The following is an 18,470-nucleotide window of genomic DNA, read 5'->3' as shown; positions in this document are numbered from 1 at the left end:
GGAGCTCCCCGGAAGGAAAGCCTTGCCCATTTGTTGATCATTCATTGCCCCAGGAGAGGTATGTCTTTGAGGAAGGCTATTTCTCGAGAACCACATGCAGAATGTCTCCTCTAGATCTTCTCCTCCATTCAAGTCCTCCATGCCTGCGAAATTCATCCTCCGGGCCTAGAGTAGGATGCCAGGTGTCAAGCGCGATGACGTTGGACCACAAGTAGTCATCTAACATTTTACTGTTGCATAAGCCGTGGTGTCGAGTCCTTACAAGCGACAAACAAGATGTCTCACGATGTCGCCTGACATGAGAAAACGTGCAACTACTCTCTGACACTTCCAGGGACGAGCTACCCCAAATAGTAGTGGGCTGAAACCTTGTAATTGGGCCCACTGTGATACGCCTAGGCCCACCAACATATTAACAATTGGAATGTATTGTTTTTTGTTCATTTAATACTCCCTTAAGATAGAATAATTACAATTACTCCTCATTGGAGAATTAATTGTTCTCAGCTATCTATAAATAGGGCTAGAGCACACATTGTAAATGATCCCAGATTTTTGTATTCAGAACATTGCAAAAACACTACTTGAAACTCCATAGCAGCTTGAACCCTCAAGCTTCTCTAATTATAATATAATTGACTTGTGGACTTGGGTTAATTAATAACATGAACCACGTAAATCTCTGTGTCTCTTTCTATATTTCTATAAGCTTTTATTTAATTAGTTGTTAGCGAAAAAGCTAGTCAACATTTTGGTGCTTTTATTGAGAGCTTGAAGAAAGCTTCGAGTCACAGCCAGGGTGAAATGGAAGTAGGATTCCTCAAGGACGGCTGTCGTCACAACGCACAACACATCCTACGAGACGACCTGAACGCTCACAGTAATAGAGCATCTCCCGAGGACATCATGACTTGGAGGGTGAAGATAGGGAGTTATGTGCCCCGTACATTATCAAAGCCCCATTGCCTTGAGGCTTCAAGATGCTAGATATAACTCCTTACAGGTGAGTCATGTACCCCTCCGAACATCGAAGTTTAATAGATTGATGTCGGTACATAGCGTCTTCGAGGATGCCAGATGTCATGTCTTCCAGTTAACCCTGACGGGACATCCAGACGAGTGTTTCAAGAAACACCGACCACGATCAATCCATTCCTGGCACTGTAACGCCTTACTAATCCAGGATCGTTACATTGTGTGTTTAAAATAGTGCTTAACTCGCTAAACGAGTCTTTTGAACTTAAATGTGTAATTAAAACTAAATTAAGTTTAGGTATTAAAAATTTTGGCCCAAAAGAGTAATACTTTTCATTAAAAGAGTTTAATATATACATGGGAGTTTATAAAATGATACATGATAACCAGAACACAAAATAGTCATCCTAAGCGGCAAAATGATCAGTAGATCTAGATCCACAAAAGAAATCCCAATCGTGGCGATCGAGCAGGCTGCATATGTACACAATGCCCCTGAAGTTGTCCAACTCATGGCTGGTCCAGTATCTCTTTGCCCTTACCTGCATCATAGAGAACCCGTGAACCGAGGCCCAACAAGAAAAACTCACAAGGCATAACAATAATCCCAAATATTCAAAAGTAATAAACACATGCCTCACACATAGTAAATGCATTCATTCCAGCCATATAACTTGTAAACACGTTCCATAGTTTACAAAAATATTCATTTTAATCATATAATCAATTACACGGCCCAGGAAAATAGCCTTGCTTAACGACCCAACCGAGAGAGATGCGTACACATGCATTCAGCTCACGGTTCGTATCGGGCAAGTGGGGACCGTACCCTCAAATTGAACTTGCCCTCAATTACATGACCCATGGAAACAGTCCTATCAGGCGGCCCAACTGAGTGAGATGCATACTCAAGCACTCTGCTCACGGTTCATGTCGGGCAAGTGGGGACTTGTAACGCCCTGGTTAGCCAAGACCGTCACACTGTGTACTTTAAATAGTGCTTAACTCACTAAATGAGTCATTAGGCCATAAACGTGCATCTAAGTGTTATTAATGGGCCAAGGTGAAAATCTCGGTCAAAAGGAATGAATATATATTACTAAAAACATTAAACTATACATGGGATCCCACAAAAGTGTTTACAAAGTTATTTACAATCCAAAATGGTCGTTATAGTTAAAAAGTTACAATCCGCCGACCTAAGCGACAAAAATAGGGTTAAACCGTAGTTCCCTTGAGAAACACCTTGGTCATGGTGGTCAAGCGGCCGCATATGTACACGCCGCCATCTAAGCTCTCCACTCAGGGCTGGGTAAGCTTTTCTTTCCCTTTACCTGCACCACATAGCACCCGTGAGCCAAGACTCAACAAGAAAACTTATTACTGCATGTATACGAATAAGAATAAATGGTCATGTAATCATTCTGGGGTCCTGCGCCCTGGATTGTTGACTATTAAGTCGTTCTGGGGGCCAGCGCCCTAAATAGATGACTAGTAAGTCATTCTGGGGTCCTGCGTCGTGAATATATGAATAATAAGTTTCTCTGGGGTCCTACACCCTGAATAGATGACTAATAAGTCTCTCTGGGGTCCTGCGCCCTAAGCCATGTGACTATTAAGTCACTTGAGCCTTTTAGCCCTGACTCAGAGTAACTAGTCACAGACTAGCCAAGCGCTTTAGTTTTCTTCGACTAATAGGTTGGTCATGCGTTTAATGCTCATGTTGATTAGATCTAATCATTTCGGCCTGCGTTAAAAATGCTAATGCCGCTCTTGACTCATAAGTCAATTCCATACGACCAACGCTCAATACCATTGTCGATCATGACTGATAAGTCAGAGCTTCACAACTAGTACTAAACACCATTGCCATTTCTGACTAATAAGTCAGTGCCATTCACAAATAAGCAATGTTGCTAGGCATTTATAATGCAACCAATGTCCATATATATAGAGCACTCAACATGCCTCATCAATAATCATGTATGTCACATACTGGGTGCAGTTTTCTTACCTCAGACTTGAGCGTAAAATATATAAAGAATGACTGATGGACCCAAAACGGGTATGTTTTAAATATTTATAAATCGCAAGCCCACGAATCGTTCATATAGAATAGTGATCGTGTAAGCAAGGATGTCGAACCCAAAGGAGTTGTCTAAAATCGAAAAGAAAACTATTTTAAACAAAAATTAATAAATTCTAACCTAGCTCCAAAGATTGATGAGATTTAATGTCATGAACATAAAATAAAAGATTTAAAATAAAGATATTAAAGACAATATATATTACCTAATTAATAATTGTAAAGAAGATGGTAAAATAAGATTATTAAGGATTAGAATCCACAAAATATAAGTTCAATAATATTTATAAGTATATTCATTCCCAAGTTTTAGTGATAGTTAAAATAAATTAAACTATCATTTTCCAAATAGATTTATAATTGCACAAATTACTTCTAAAAAGATAAGATTTTTCTTCACTTTTCAAAATTATAATTTCAAAGCATTTAGTGTAAATCAATCTAATGAAATAACAAATAAATCAATGAACATTATTTATAAGACAAAACATAATATTTTTGTTCTCAGCATGGATGTGTACAATTTAATGACACATCTTACACAAAGAATATTATGTTTTTGCATTAATGAAGAACAAAGTATAAATATGTGCTAACAATCCAAAATACATGATATTTAAGATAAAAGAAGATATTTGAAGAAGAAAATTCCATAAACTTTGTTGCAGAAAATGGGAAATCAACATACAAAATAAATACTATCTAGTTACATATTGTTTCATCACCACCTTAATAATCTTAAAAAGATTAGAAACTCATAACTAGAATAGAAAATACAAACAAAAAATTACAAACATAACTTAGGAAAATTTGGAGCAAAATCCCCAAATTCTTCCTCTAAAAATACATAGAAAATTAAAAAAAGAAGAAGAAGATGAAGAGAATAGAGAGGTTTGAAAGTGTAGAAATTGTGTAGTGTAACCTCCTCTCCAAAATTCACCAAACTCCCTTATTTATAGCAAAAAAAAAGTGTATTAAAATAATCAATTTAAGTTAATTAAATTGATTAAATTAATTAAATTAATAATAGTATGGAAAATAGGGGTAAATTATAGGGTATAATGATGATGTTTTGGGGTAAAATGTGTAGAAAAATTTGGGTAAAAAATTGGTATTTTTGGACAATGGGGACAATATATGTTTTTGTTGGGCTCAAAAAAATGGGAAAAAGTGGCTGTTGGCAGCTGTGGGCAGGGGGTCTTCGGTTGGGCCTGGGTGCTGGGTCTTCAGCTGGGCCGAGTGCTAGCCCGTGTGGTGGAGAAGCTGCTTCGGATGGCCTAGGTGCAAGGAATTGGCTAGCTGGACGTGAAGGCTAGGGACAGCTGCTAGAGGCATCATGTGATGCTCGGCTGGGAGGAGAGGACAGGCGCTAGAGTCAAGCCAGGCGGTCTGGGCTTTGGTGGTGGGCCGAGTAAGGCATGGGCCTGTGGCTGGTGTTTGGGCCTACTTCCTTAGCTTTTCTCCCAAAAATACCACTTTTCTCTCATTTTTCTTGCTTTTCAAGAGCCAAAAAAATACAACATATCTCCTATAAAAAAAAAAACATAATTAAATTAAAACTAAATATTTTCAATAATCAAATATACAAAATAAATTCCATGAAAATATTAATTAAAACTTAATTTATTGTAACGACCCAAAATTACTAATAAGGCTTAAGGGCCTTGACTAGTGTGCCGGGAGGGCATAATTGGAGGTTAGGAGAATTAATGGTAAGAAAGCATGTTTATGGGTACTGGTTAAGAATGCGGGCCCTATTTGGATGGTAAGGGCATAATTGTAATTTTGTCCCGTTAGGGCATAAACGTGATTATTTGTGATAAACTGTTGAGACCACATTATTATGTGGATATATGTGTGTTTGCAGCTTTCGGCACGAGGCGGTCCTAGGGAGCAAGTAGCGGGAAAGTCACAACGGGACCTGGTACCTGACTTGGGATAAGTCAAGGGGTATTTTAGGTATTAGAGGGTTATCTGGGTTATGAAAATAAATAATTGGATATATATTTGAGGTTAGGAAGCTTAGGTGGGAATACTGGGGAATTTTATCATTTTGCCCTCGGCGACGTTTTCGGTACCCCGAGCCTTGGGATTGACTTAACTAATTAATGATAGACTAAGTAAAATATAGAAATCGGTGGAACAAAAGTTAGAACCGACCCTCCTCTCTCCTCTCTCCTCTCTCCTCTCTCCTCTCTCCTCTCTTTTCTCTCAAGAAACCTCTTAAGCTAGCCAATGAATCAAGGAATTCTTGGGCTGGATTTATAAGAAATTGGAGATTAGCTCAGAAATTGATGGTGGATTCAAGCAGAGTTTGAGGTAAGGTTTGGATTAAGGTTTTAATGTTTAAGTTATGAGTTTTAAGTCTTTTTGGGTCTGTGATATTGAGAGATGAATTAAAGCTTAGGGTGAGGATTTGAGCTGAATTCTTGTTAGGTTCTGCTGCTGGGAACTTGGGGATTAGCTCTACAACTTCTAGGTGGATTTTCTCTTCAGAAAAAGGTAAGCTTTTATCTATGGTCATCCCTTGAATGCTATGAATCTCTGGGTGTTTTATGAGATTTATGAGCTTCTGAATTTTAGGGATTAAACGGTGATTTGGATGAGTCTTTGGGCTAGTTTTCCTATGGGTTTTGCTGAAGGGAGTATACTTGAACTGTTGTGATAATTAGAATATGTTATTGGGATGATTATAAGAGGTTTTGAGTGAGGTTTGAGAGTTGAAAATGGTGGTTTATCTGGGTTCGAAGGGGTCGGGTCGCGACATAGTTCTTGGTGAGCCGCGACCCTTCGAAGCTGATGGGTGTTGGAGAAGGAGGGCGGGCCGCGACCCGTGTATATTTCTGGGAGAGGTTGAGCTCTGTTTGGGGCCATGCCGCGGAATGAGGAGGCTTGAGCCGCAACCCTTAAGGATATTGTGTTTTTGGGTCTTAAAGCATGGGAATTTAACCTAAGGTGCTCGGGATCGATCCCACTATCGTGTTTGGTGGAATTCGATGTCCCGGAGGCTAGAACTCTATCTGGAAACTCTTAAGGCAGGAGTGCCTGTCTACCTGAAAGGACATAGGAACTTGTAAATTGTTGACTTTGGAATACAAAATTCCAGGATGAGAGAATTGTATCTCTCCAAGTGAGTGTAGACAAGGGAAAATATGTTATGCTAGGAAAGAAAGGGGAGTTCTGACTCCCGATTCAACAGGAATTCTGAGGTTGTACCAAGGGTTAGGTCGAGGCCCTATAAGTTGATTTTACCCTGGTAGGGGTGATGACTCATAAGTATTTATGGTATTGAGAATAAATCAACGAAGCGATCGTTGTGAATTAAGCAGACTCTGGAGTTTCTACAGATTTGATGTGCAAGTAAAAGTTAAAGGAAGTATAGTTATCGGACAAGCTCTTGTGGAACAATATTGTTACTCACGTTTGAGTGTTATCAAAGATTAAGAGTAAAGGTGGTGGACCTTGGGAATTATAGTCAGAGGTATGAGGTTTACCGTTTGATGTGTTCAAGTAAATTTCAAGGATGGAATTATTATAAGGAGGGGATAGTTGTAACGACCCAAAATTACTAATAAGGCATGTTGGGCAGTAGCTCGTGTCTATTTCTGGGCGAGGTTAAGCTTTGTTTGGGGTCATGCCGTGACATGAGGAGGCTTGAGCCGTGACCCTTAAGGATATTTGTGTTTTTGGGTCTTAAAGCATGGGAATTTAACCTAGGGTTCTCGGGATCGATCCCACTACCATGTTTGGTGGAATTCAATGTCCCGGAGGCTAGAACTCTATCTAGAAACTCTTATAAAATTATTGATGGAATCCTTTAACATGGTTGTGACTAGGTGTACGCTTGGGCTCGAGGCAGGATCGTGCTCAAGGGTCGTCTTTCCTAATTAAAGCACTTGGAATTAAAGGTAAGAAAACTGCACTTGTATATGTGGATAGGATGGGACTAAGTGTTCCCTATATATGTATGCATTGTTATATGACTGTGATAAACCATGTGAATATGTTGGGACTAAGGGCTCCCTATAATTATATGAATGTCACGAGGTGGTATTATGCCACAGGTACATGTGATGATCGGCCTAAGGGTGCCGAAATCAATACTTGCGCACAGGGCGCGGCTCAGCCACTGGTAGCTGAGGACAGCTTAATAATACTGAGCTTGGTTAAGCTTGCCGGAGTCAGTGGGTATAACACTGGGCTTGGCCTAAGCGAGCCAAAGATAGTGTATTAAATAAAGGGTGCGGGCGTTAACCCTAGTTGTTGCTTGACTTGTATTCCATTGTTAAATTTTGTGTATGATATGCTGAATATCTGGAATTAGATCACTGATTATTGACTGATGTCCTGGATTGAATGAATGTTATGTCTTGCTGGGTAATTGATTCATGTCTTGTAAATCATTTGGTTATGCTCTGTAAACCATTTAGTTGTTGATACAGATTATGCTATGATACTATGTTTTCTTGTTGGGCCTCGGCGCACGGGTGCTACGTGGTGCAGGTAAAGGCAAGGGTAAGATGAGTTGACTATGAGTTAGAGAGCTCTTGGGGGGAGGTGTACATTGTTAGCTGCTCGACTCCCACGGTCGAGGGATTGTACAGGGACGGAAACCTAAAACGTGTATTTTGCCATTAGAGTGGCTTGGTTATTTATTTGTTTTGGAAATTCTATAATTACGTTATTTAAACCTTGATTTGGGATCCCATGTACCAAATATTTGTTTTAATGAAAATTATTCGTTTATAACCAAAATCTTTTAAACCTAATCTGTTTGTGTCGCTAGATTCACATTTTTATTTAAATGACTTGATTAGCAAGTCTTGCACTATTTTAAATACACAGTGTAACGGTCTTGGTTACCCAGGGCGTTACATTTATATTAAACATTTAAGTTCAATAATACAACATCTTTTTAACTAAAATTAAACAACAATAATTCAAATAATTAACTACAACATTTTACAACAAAATAACTATAAAAACACACAAAAATATATAAAATCAAAATATACCCAATAAATTCAAAATTACTTTAAAACTTAATATATCAATTATAAACTCAAGAATTAACTCTATTTTGTAGAGTTATAAACGACCCTTGAGAACGATTATGTCCTTAGGCCCTTAGCGGTCACCTAATCATAACCAAATAGGAAATCCCATCAATAAAATGAGTAATAAAATATTCATGGGCTAAAACCCAGCTCCCAGGACCTTGAATCCTATTAAAATGGTTATTAAATTTGTCTTAAGATTCGAAAACCCGCGCTCAAAATTGACTAAAACCCAACCTGGCACAAAGAGGACAAGCGGCCGCGACCTACCCCCAAGGGCCGCGGCGCGCCCCCAAGATAGAGAGCTCCCGGTCTGGGTGCCAGGGCCAGGCCCTGACTTGCCCCTGAGGGTCGCGACGCACCTGCCAGACAGAGCCCAGGGGAGGCTCTGCAATTCATTCAAGTCGCGACTTGCATGAACTCAGTTGCGACTTGACCCCGCGAACCCAGCTCCCCTACATTTTCTTCAATTCTAACTCAGCCAAATCTTCAACCAAATAATCCCAATATTAAAACCAAACATCAAAATCACATTATCACCAATCTAGCTATAAAACCTAAGCCTCTCAAAACCTAAAACACCATTAAATACCCAATTACACAATCAAACTCTCAACTTACAAACCACCTTAAAAAAAAGAGAGTAAAACCATAGATTTAAACTTAGAATCTTTACCTCAAATATGGATTGAAACCCTTTCAATTCCTGAACACACTTCTAAGCCCTCAATCTTCAAATCCTTAAGCTTCAATTCTCTAACCTTGCCTCAAACACCAAACCGAGAGAGAGAGAAAAGTAATCGAGAGTGAGAGAGAAAGAAAAAACTATGTTTTGCCCAGTTTATTCCATAGCCTTCCTTTGGTTGAACATATCCCATGGTCAAAATGACCAAATTTCCCCTAGGGCCATTCTAATCTCTCAAAGCCACCCAAGGGCATAATTGTCATTTCGCACCTATCCCGTTAATCATAATTAACGTCCTCCAATTCCCATTATTCCCTATATCCTCAAATAATTATTAAAGCATATCTCATTACCCGCTCATTCCCGGTAATGTATTAAACATCAATTTACCCCTAGGCTCACCCCGAGCCCAGTAATTAACGCCGTTATGACCAAACTGCTAACTTGCTTCTTAGGATCGTCTCATGCCGAATATCTCAAACATATCCACATAATAATGTGGTCTCACCCATATATCACATACATGCACATAAATATACAAATATGCCCTTAATAGCCAAAATTATGAAAATGCCCTTCTAATAAGAAGTGGGCTCACATGCATGTAATTATCATCATATAATAATAAAACTCACATAATCGCACATTAAATCAATTATGGCCCCCTAATCCAGGCACTAAGATACATTAGGGAATTCGGGACATTACAACTATCCCTTCCTTATAGAAATTTCATCCTCGAAATTTACCTGAACAACTCGGGATACTGACTCTGCATATCTAACTCCAACTCACAGGTCGCTTCCTCGACCTTGCTGTTCCTCCATAATACCTTAACCAAAGGTATAGTTTTATTCCTCAGGGCCTTGTCATTCCTGTCTAGTATCTGGACTGGCTGTTCCTCATAGGAGAGATCTGCCTCAAGCTCCAGATCCTCGTAACTCAATACATGAGTCACATCTGATACATACCTCTGAAGAGCTGAAATATGAAATACGTTATGCACGGTCGACAATGTTAGTGGTAAGGCCAACCTATAGGCCACCTGACCAATCCTCTCCAGGATCTCAAATGGACCTATGAATCTAGGGCTCAGCTTGCCCTTCTTCCCAAATCTTCTCACCCCTTTCCATGGAGAGACTCTAAGGAAGACATAGTCTCCCACCTGGAACTCCACGTTCTTGCGTTTGGGATCAACATAACTTTTATGTCTGCTTTGAGAAGCAAGCATCCGAGCTCTAATCTTTTCAATGGCCTCATTGTTCCTCTTGAACTGCCCCAGGACCCAAGTATCTCCTTTCTCTTGTCCCATACCATTGAATGGGAGATCTGCATTTCCTGCCATACAACATCTCATAAGGAGCCACCTCAATGGTCGACTAATAGCTATTATTGTAGGAAAACTCTATCAAAGGTAGATACTTACTCCAGAACCCACCAAAGTCCAACACACATGCTCGAAGCATGTCTTCTAATATCTTAATCGTCCTCTCAGATTGTCCATATGTCTGAGGATGATAAGCAGTACTGAACTTTAACTGTGTACCTATGGCCCTCTATAAACTTTCCCAGAACTTGGAAGTGAATGTGGGGTCCCGATCTGACACGATCGACCTCGGTGCCCCATGAAGGCGCACAATCTCTCTCACATAGAGATCTGCATACTGGTCAACTGTATAAGTAGTCTTCATTGGTAAGAAGTGAGCTGACTTAGTGTATCGATCCACGATAACCCACACTGAATCATGTTAACCCACAGTCCTGGGTAACCCCACCATGAAGTGCATCGTGATGTCCTCCCATTTCCACTCTAGGATGTCCAGAGGCTGCAATAGCCCTGCTGGCCTCTGATGCTCAGCCTTGACCTGTTGACATGTCAAGCACTTAACTACATACTCTGCCACATCCCTCTTCATCCCAGGCCACCAATACAGCAATCTCACATCCTGATACATCTTCGTGGTGCTTGGATGCAAAGAGTAAGGAGTAGTATGAGATTCATTCAAAATCTCTCGCCTCAAAGAAGTGTCCATCGGAGCACATATCCGACCTTTGTATCTCAATAAGCCCATATCTAACACTGTATAATCTCTGGACACTCCAACTAAAACATCCTCTCTGATCTTGGTCAGCTGTGGATCACCCAATTGACCTTCGTTTATTCTCTCCAACAGCGTAGACTGTAGTGTAATGTTGGCTAACTGGCCTACCAACAACTCTATGCCAGCTCTGGTCATATCCTCTTCTAACTCTTTGGATATCAGCCTCGCACTGAAAATTTGTCCCGGACCCTTCCGTCTTAAAGCATCCTCTACCATATTGGCCTTTGCTGGATGATACAAGATTTCACAATCATAATCCCTTACTAACTCTAGCCAATGCCTTTGTCTCATGTTTAGGTCTTTCAGTGTGAAGAAGTACTTCAGGCTCTTGTGGTCAGTGTAGATCTCACACTTCTCCCCATAAAGATAGTGCCTCCATACCTTCAATGCAAAGACCACAATCGCCAACTCTAAATCATGAGTGGGGTGCATTTGTTCATATTCTTTCAATTGGCGCGAGGCATAAGTAATCACCTTCGCTGATTGCATAAGAACACAACCCAAACCTTGATGTCAAGCATCACAGTATATCACAAACTTCTCCTGATCTATTGGAAGACTCAGAACTGAAGCTGTAATCAACCTCTGTTTCAATTCCTGGAAGCTGTTCTCACACTTGTCTGACCACACAAACTTCTGATTCTTGCGTGTTAGCTCGGTTAATGAAGTGACAATCTTTGAGAACCCTTCCATGAAACGCCTATAATAACCTGCCAATCCAAGGAAACTTCTAACCTCTGAAGCATTCTTTGGCCTTGGCCAATCCTTGACCGCCTCAATCTTGGCTGGGTCCACCTTAATCCCCTCCTTACAGAAAATGTGCCCAAGGAAAGTTACTTGAGATAACCAGAATTCACACTTCTTGAATTTTTCAAATAGTCTATGTTCTTTCAGTCTCTGTAGAACCAACCTCAGATGTTGTTCATGTTCTGACTCTGACTGAGAATAAACCAGAATATCATCGATGAAGACGATCACAAACTGGTCGAAATAATCCTTGAACACTCTGTTCATCAAATCCATAAAAGTAGCTGGGGCATTAGTCAACCCAAATGACATGACTAAGAACTCATAATGCCCATATCTAGTGCAAAAGGCAGTCTTCGGTATATCTCCCTCCTTGACCATCAGCTGATGATAACCAGATCGAAGGTCTATCTTTGAGAATACCCTTTTACCTTGCAACTGGTCAAATAAATCATCTATCCTTGGCAGAGGATACTTGTTCTTAATTGTTAACTTATTCAGTTCCCTGTAATCAATACACATCCTTAGAGAACCATATTTTTTCTTCACAAACAAAACTGGTGCATCCCACCGTGAGAAACTAGGTCTGATAAAACCTAAGTCTAACAACTCCTGCAGCTGTACCTTCAGTTCTTTTAATTCTGTTGGGGCCATTCTATAAGGTGCTCTAGACACTGGCTCCATCCCTGGTGCCAGTTCAATTACAAATTCAATTTCTCTGTGTGGTGGCAAACCTGGTAAATCTTCTGGAAACACATCCAGAAACTCATAGACTAGTATTGTCTCCTCTGGTCTCACTGACATGAGCTGGGTGGTATCAACCGCACTAGCTAAGAATCCTATGCAATGTCCTTGCAATAGATCTCTAGCCCTCAAAACAAATATCATAGGTATACGAGGTCCATGCACAGTGCCAACAAACACAAAAGGATCTTTACCTTCAGGCTCAAAGGTTACCATCTTCCTTATGCAATCTATGGTTTCCCCATACTTCACCAACCAATCCATACCCAGAATCATGTCAAAATCGGTCATAACCAACTCTATCAAACCAACTAATAACTCTTTGCCCTCCACTGTCACTGGCAATGATCTGACCCATCTCTTGGAGACTACTAGCTCCCTAGTGGGTAATAAGGTTCCGAACCCCACAACATAATAATCACATGGTCTACACAGTCTATCAATAATTCTACTAGCAACAAAGGAATGTGTAGCACCAGAATCAATAAAAATAGTATAAGGGGTTCCAGCACTAAAAGCTGACCTGTAACTACTGAGGGACAAGCCTCAACTTTTTCCTGAGTCAATGTGAACACTTGAGCTAGGGCCGAGCTGTCTGCATTTCTTGATCTCGGGCAATCTTTATTCAAATGTCCCACTACTCCGCATAAGAAACAAGCTCTTGCCTGACATTCCCATATATGGCGCCTCATGCATCTAGGGCACTCAGGAAAAGTCCTCCAGGCCTCACTGCCACCCTGGCGGCCCATTATAATACCACATGGTGACCTGTCAGGGCCTGGAGCTGGAAAGGTATCAGGAGCCTTCCTCTTCTGATCACTGGGGCCTCCGCCCCTACCTATACCCATAAATGGAGGTCCCACCCTCCTAGTGTAATGCCCCACGTCACTATGGCTGCTTCCTGGAATGACGATTGGCCTTGCAAACCTATATGAGTCTTTCCAGCGTGCTTTGTCCTCACTCGCACGCCACCTGGGAAAACTTCCCAGGAGGTCACCCATCATGAGACTGCTCCAGATCAAGCACGCTTAACTTTGGAGTTCACAAGTGATAGGCTACCAAAAAGAAGATGCATCTTGTTGGCATATGTAGTACCCATCAATCCATTTAAGTTATCTTCAACTATGTAGACCCATACCTACACAGTCTTAGAATCATCACACTTGGCCTTCCCTAGGTGATGTGGGATTGCATAGCTTTACCCAATATTTCCCCCTGTGGATCACGAGATTCTAATTGTCGCAATCACCCCCCCCTTAGGGGTCCGACATCCCCGTCGGCCACACTTTCGGCTGGGTCAAGGCTCAGATACCATTTGTAATGCCCCATGTCACTATGGCTACTTCTTGGAATGATGACTAGCCCTGCAAACCAATACGAGTCTTTCCAGCGTGCTTTTTCCTCACTTGCACGCTTCCTGGGAAAACTTCCCAAGACGTCACCCATCATGAGACTACTCCAGGTCAAGCACGCTTAACTTTGGAGTTCTCAAGCGATGGGCTACCAAAAAAGAAGATGCATCTTGTTGGCATAGGTAGTACCCATCAATCCGTTTAATCTCTCTTCAACTATGCAGTCCCATACCTACACAGTCTTAGAATCATCACACTTGACCTTCCCTAGGCGATGTGGGATTGCATAGCTTTACCCGGTCTTTCCCCCTATGGATCACGGGATTTTGAGTGTCACACCTAGTGTCTTTCCTGGCTGCATTGTCCCACCAGATCTTGTTGTCTACTGTCACATCCCAAATTCCCTAATATGGCTTAGTGCCTGGATTAGGGGGTCGGGAGGCAATAATTGTGTTAATTATATGCTAATGTATTATGAGCATGTCATTATGTGAATTATATTATGATATAATTATGCTTGCATGTTTAGACATATTAAATATGTGTGTGTGTGATTGAGACCACATTATTATGTGGATATATTTGGGTTACTCGACTTAAGGTGATTTTGGTGAGCAAGTTAGTGGAAAAGTCACAACGGGGTTAAATACCCGGCTCAGGCTGAGTCTAGGGGTATTTTGGTAATTTAGCACATTACTGCGGTTATTGGGTAATGGGGGATTAAAATGGTTATTACATTGTGATAATTTGGGTTTAGAGGAACATTCGAGGATTTGCGGGAAGTGGCAATTGATGAAATTTCCCTTGATGTCACTAAAGGATTTAAGTTAACTATAAGGGCATTTTGGACATTTTGGCAAAAAGGGGATATGCTTGGTTTAGGCAGTTGTAACCTTAGGAACAAGCAGAAAGAAAGAAACACTTAGAAGGAAAAGCTCTCTCTCTCTCTTGTAGCTCTTTCTTTCTCTATGGTGATTGGGGACTTTGAGTAATTGAAGGAGCAAAGCATAGGAAGTTGAGGATTTGGTGTTTAAGATTAAGCTAGGAGTAGCTTAGGATCATAAGACAACTATTGGAGGTGAGGATTACATTGAATTTTAAGTTTAAATTCAGTTAGTTAAAGCTTTTCTAGAACCTTAGGTTTGAGATTGAATTTTGATGAGTTTTAATCAAGTTCTGAGTTGGGTTTTATTGCTGGAAAAGTGTTATACTGGTTATGGGGATTGAATTGAAGTTTTGAGTGTGCTTGGGTTGAATTTAGTTGGTTCGACTAAAGGAAAAACCCAGAAATTTTGGGTTCGAAGGGGTCGGACCACGACCCTGTTCTTAGTGTGTCACGACCCTCTTGAACAAAAGGGAGCCAAGGAGGGCTCTATCCCGAGGGCGCACCGTGACGCCTCTTAGGCTGGGCCGCGATGCATGTCTGGTGTTTTGGGGAGGTTGAGCCTCTGATTGGGGTGGGTCGTGGCACAAGAGAATGGGGTCACAACTCTTAAGGGGTTTTTGGACCCCAAGGAGGTTTTCAGTGCGGGATCTTAACCTTATGAGCTCGGGATCAATCCTACTACCATGTTTAGTAGAATTCGATGTCCCGGAGGCTAGGGCTCGGTCCAAAAGCCTTTATTCACTCAGGGTTGATGGAATTATTTATTATGGTTGTGACTAGGTCAATGCTAAGGGCTCGGATCAGGGATCATACTCAAGAGTTGTTCATTGGTAGCTTGCACTTGGACCGAAGTTAAGAAAACTGCACCCAAAATATGATATACATGATTAGGGCTTGGCCGAATGCTGAACATAGTCTTGAATTAAGAGTTGGTCCTATTAATGCGCATAATTATGATTATGCCTGTGTATATCTATTTTATTGTATATTAATGCATGGTATCTATATGTATGATAAATGTATTACATGGTTGTTTGCTATGGCAAGTAAGCTCAGTTTATAAACTAAGGATCTGTCATTGTATCTGATTAAAGATGGACTTGCTGGTTGAGGGCATACATGGTTTAAGGAGCTCGACTATAAGTCGATGGTCTCCAGGGCTCGACTTATAAGTTGAGGGTCTTAAAGGCTCAATTTATAAGTCGAGGATCTAAGACTCAGCTTATGTGCCAAGACCGGCGCTATGCGCGTTGAGCGTAGACTGCCATGGCTGGGCCACCCTGGGAGCACACTAAGCACTTGACTGACTCGGATGCCATATGAACAAAAGGGAGTGCACTAAGCACTTGATTGGCTCGGATAACATATGAACAAAAGGGAGTGCACTAAGCACTTGACTGGCTCGGATGCCATATGAATAAAATGGAGTGCAACACACACTTGTGTAACCCTATGGTTGTTGATATGTATATTTGATTGGGGAAGTGAAGCTTATAAGCTGAAGATTTGTCTGTGTAATCTGATGAAGAGCCTGGCTTAATGGTCAAGGTTATAACATGTTCTACAGACTTGACTTATCAGTCGCAGATTGAAAGACTTGACTTATCAGTCAAAAGTTGAAAGGATTTGACTTACCAGTCGAGGGTTGAAAAGACTCGACTCATCAGTCGTGAATTACAGACTCGACTTATTAGTCGAAGACTACAGATTCTACTTATCAGTCGAAGCTTAAAGGACTCGACTTATAAGTCAAAGATTATGGACTCGACTCATCAGTCTAAGGTTACGAATTCGACTTATCATTTGAAGACTAAAGATTTGACTTATTATTTGAAGGTAAAGCACTCGACTTATCAGTTGAGGGTTAAAGGACTCGGCTTACCAGTCAAACTCTAAAGGACTTGACTTACCTGTCAAAGGCTGATGGACTCGACTTATTAGTCTAGGGTTTAAAGGCTCGACTCATAAGTTGAGGAGGGCGGTAATGTGCCAAATGTTGACCGGTAGGGTTAAGCCAATCCAGAAGCGAGATATACTCTTGACTGCTCCTAAGGTCACCCAAAATGTTAAGCATCAGACCCTCTTGGCTAGCTCTAGAGCCGGTTGTATGAAAGATGGAAATAGGCTCTAGTGTGACTCTATAGCCACTCATCTAGGTTAATTGCACACATTATTATTACTAGGCATGTTAATTATAAATCTGTGATATGATAATGTACTGTTTATAAGTATGATTATGTTTTCTTGCTGAGCCTCGGCTCATGGGTGCTAGTTGGTGTAGGTAAATGAAAGGAAAGGTTGGACCAGCCATGAGTTGGAGAGCTTCAGAGGTGGAGTGTACATATGTGGCCTGTTCTTCCATCACAGCCGAGGTTCTCAGTTGGAACTAGGGGTGGATCCTGATTTTTCCGCCTAGGTCGGCTATTGTATTCATTTTTGGGTTTGTTATCGTTTTAAATTACAATGGAATTCCATGCATGGAAGTTAAATGCTTTTTAATAAAATTGTTGACTTTTGACTGAAATTTTTAGTACCTAAACCTGTGGTTAGTTTAATTGCACGATTTAAACTCAAATGACTCATTTAGTGAGTTAAGCACTATTTAAACTACACAGTGTAACGGTCCTTATTAGGAGGGCGTTACAATTTGGTATCAGAACACTCACCGCTGAAGACAAGCTCGACTCAGAGTTCGGTAACTATTTATGTTAATTCATGTTTACTTGCCTAATTGACATATGAATGTCTTATTTGCATGCTTGATTAGGAAGCATGGGTTATACTGATAGGGCGTTGCCCTTGACTGTTGTGTGTATGATAAGAGACGTGCTTTTTAGCACTATTACTATTATGAATACTGAGAAGAATGTGCTTATTAGCACCCTAATTGAGCTTGAATATAAACTGTCTTGCTTATTAGCATGATTGTTGTATGTGAAAGTTATTGAGCTACTTATTAGCGCTATGATTGATTATAAATGTTAAAGAAACGCTTATTAGCTCTGTTAATTGCATGTAGGCCAGGAAATGCTTATTAGCACTGTTAATGATGGCATAGATTAAAGAACACGCTTAATAGCATTGTTATAAATGTATAAATGCTTGAACATGCTCATTTGTATTGCTATCGCTTATGAATGTCATAAATGCTTATTAGCGTTATTATTTAGTGATGAATACCAGGAATTGCTAATTAGCACCGTGGTTGAATATATTATGTGTATGCGTGTTTATTAGCACTGCATCTATTTGGTTATTTAGTTTTGGACCGTTGGGCGGTAAGAGGTATAGTTACTACTTACCTAACGACTGGTTTGATCACTGCAGAGTGGGTTAGATATTAGTATGTTTCCTCGAAGGTTTGGGAAGTTGGTTGGCCAAGAGATACAGGCTAGAGAAGAGAATGACCAGGGCCAGGATCCACCGCCAGCCCTAGAGAACTGGCAATAGTTGACTGTGATTAAGCAAGTTAGGATTTAGAAGTAGGAGGATGAGATTCGTCTCTTGAGACAACAGCAGGTTCCAGCAGGGAACCCATAGCCTGCAGTACTGGCAGTGTCACAGCCAGGGGGTACCAGCGGTAATACAGCCCCAGGTAGGGGGAGATGGATGGGAACCCCTGTATGGGAGGTTCAGGAAACAATACCCTTTAGTTTTAGGGTAGCTCAGACCCACTAAAGGTTGAGTAGTGGATGGTTATGATAACCACCATTCTGGATTTCACGGGGTTAGGTGGGAGGTGGTATCCCAGACCAGGGCAGTAAACATTATGGAATGGCAAAAAATTTAGAGCTCTGTTCAACGAGAAATACTACAACGACGCAGTCAAAGCTGAG

Source organism: Humulus lupulus, chromosome 8, assembly GCF_963169125.1.
Source record: "Humulus lupulus chromosome 8, drHumLupu1.1, whole genome shotgun sequence".
Taxonomy (NCBI): Eukaryota; Viridiplantae; Streptophyta; class Magnoliopsida; order Rosales; family Cannabaceae; genus Humulus; species Humulus lupulus.
Note: the sequence above shows the minus strand (reverse complement) of the source record.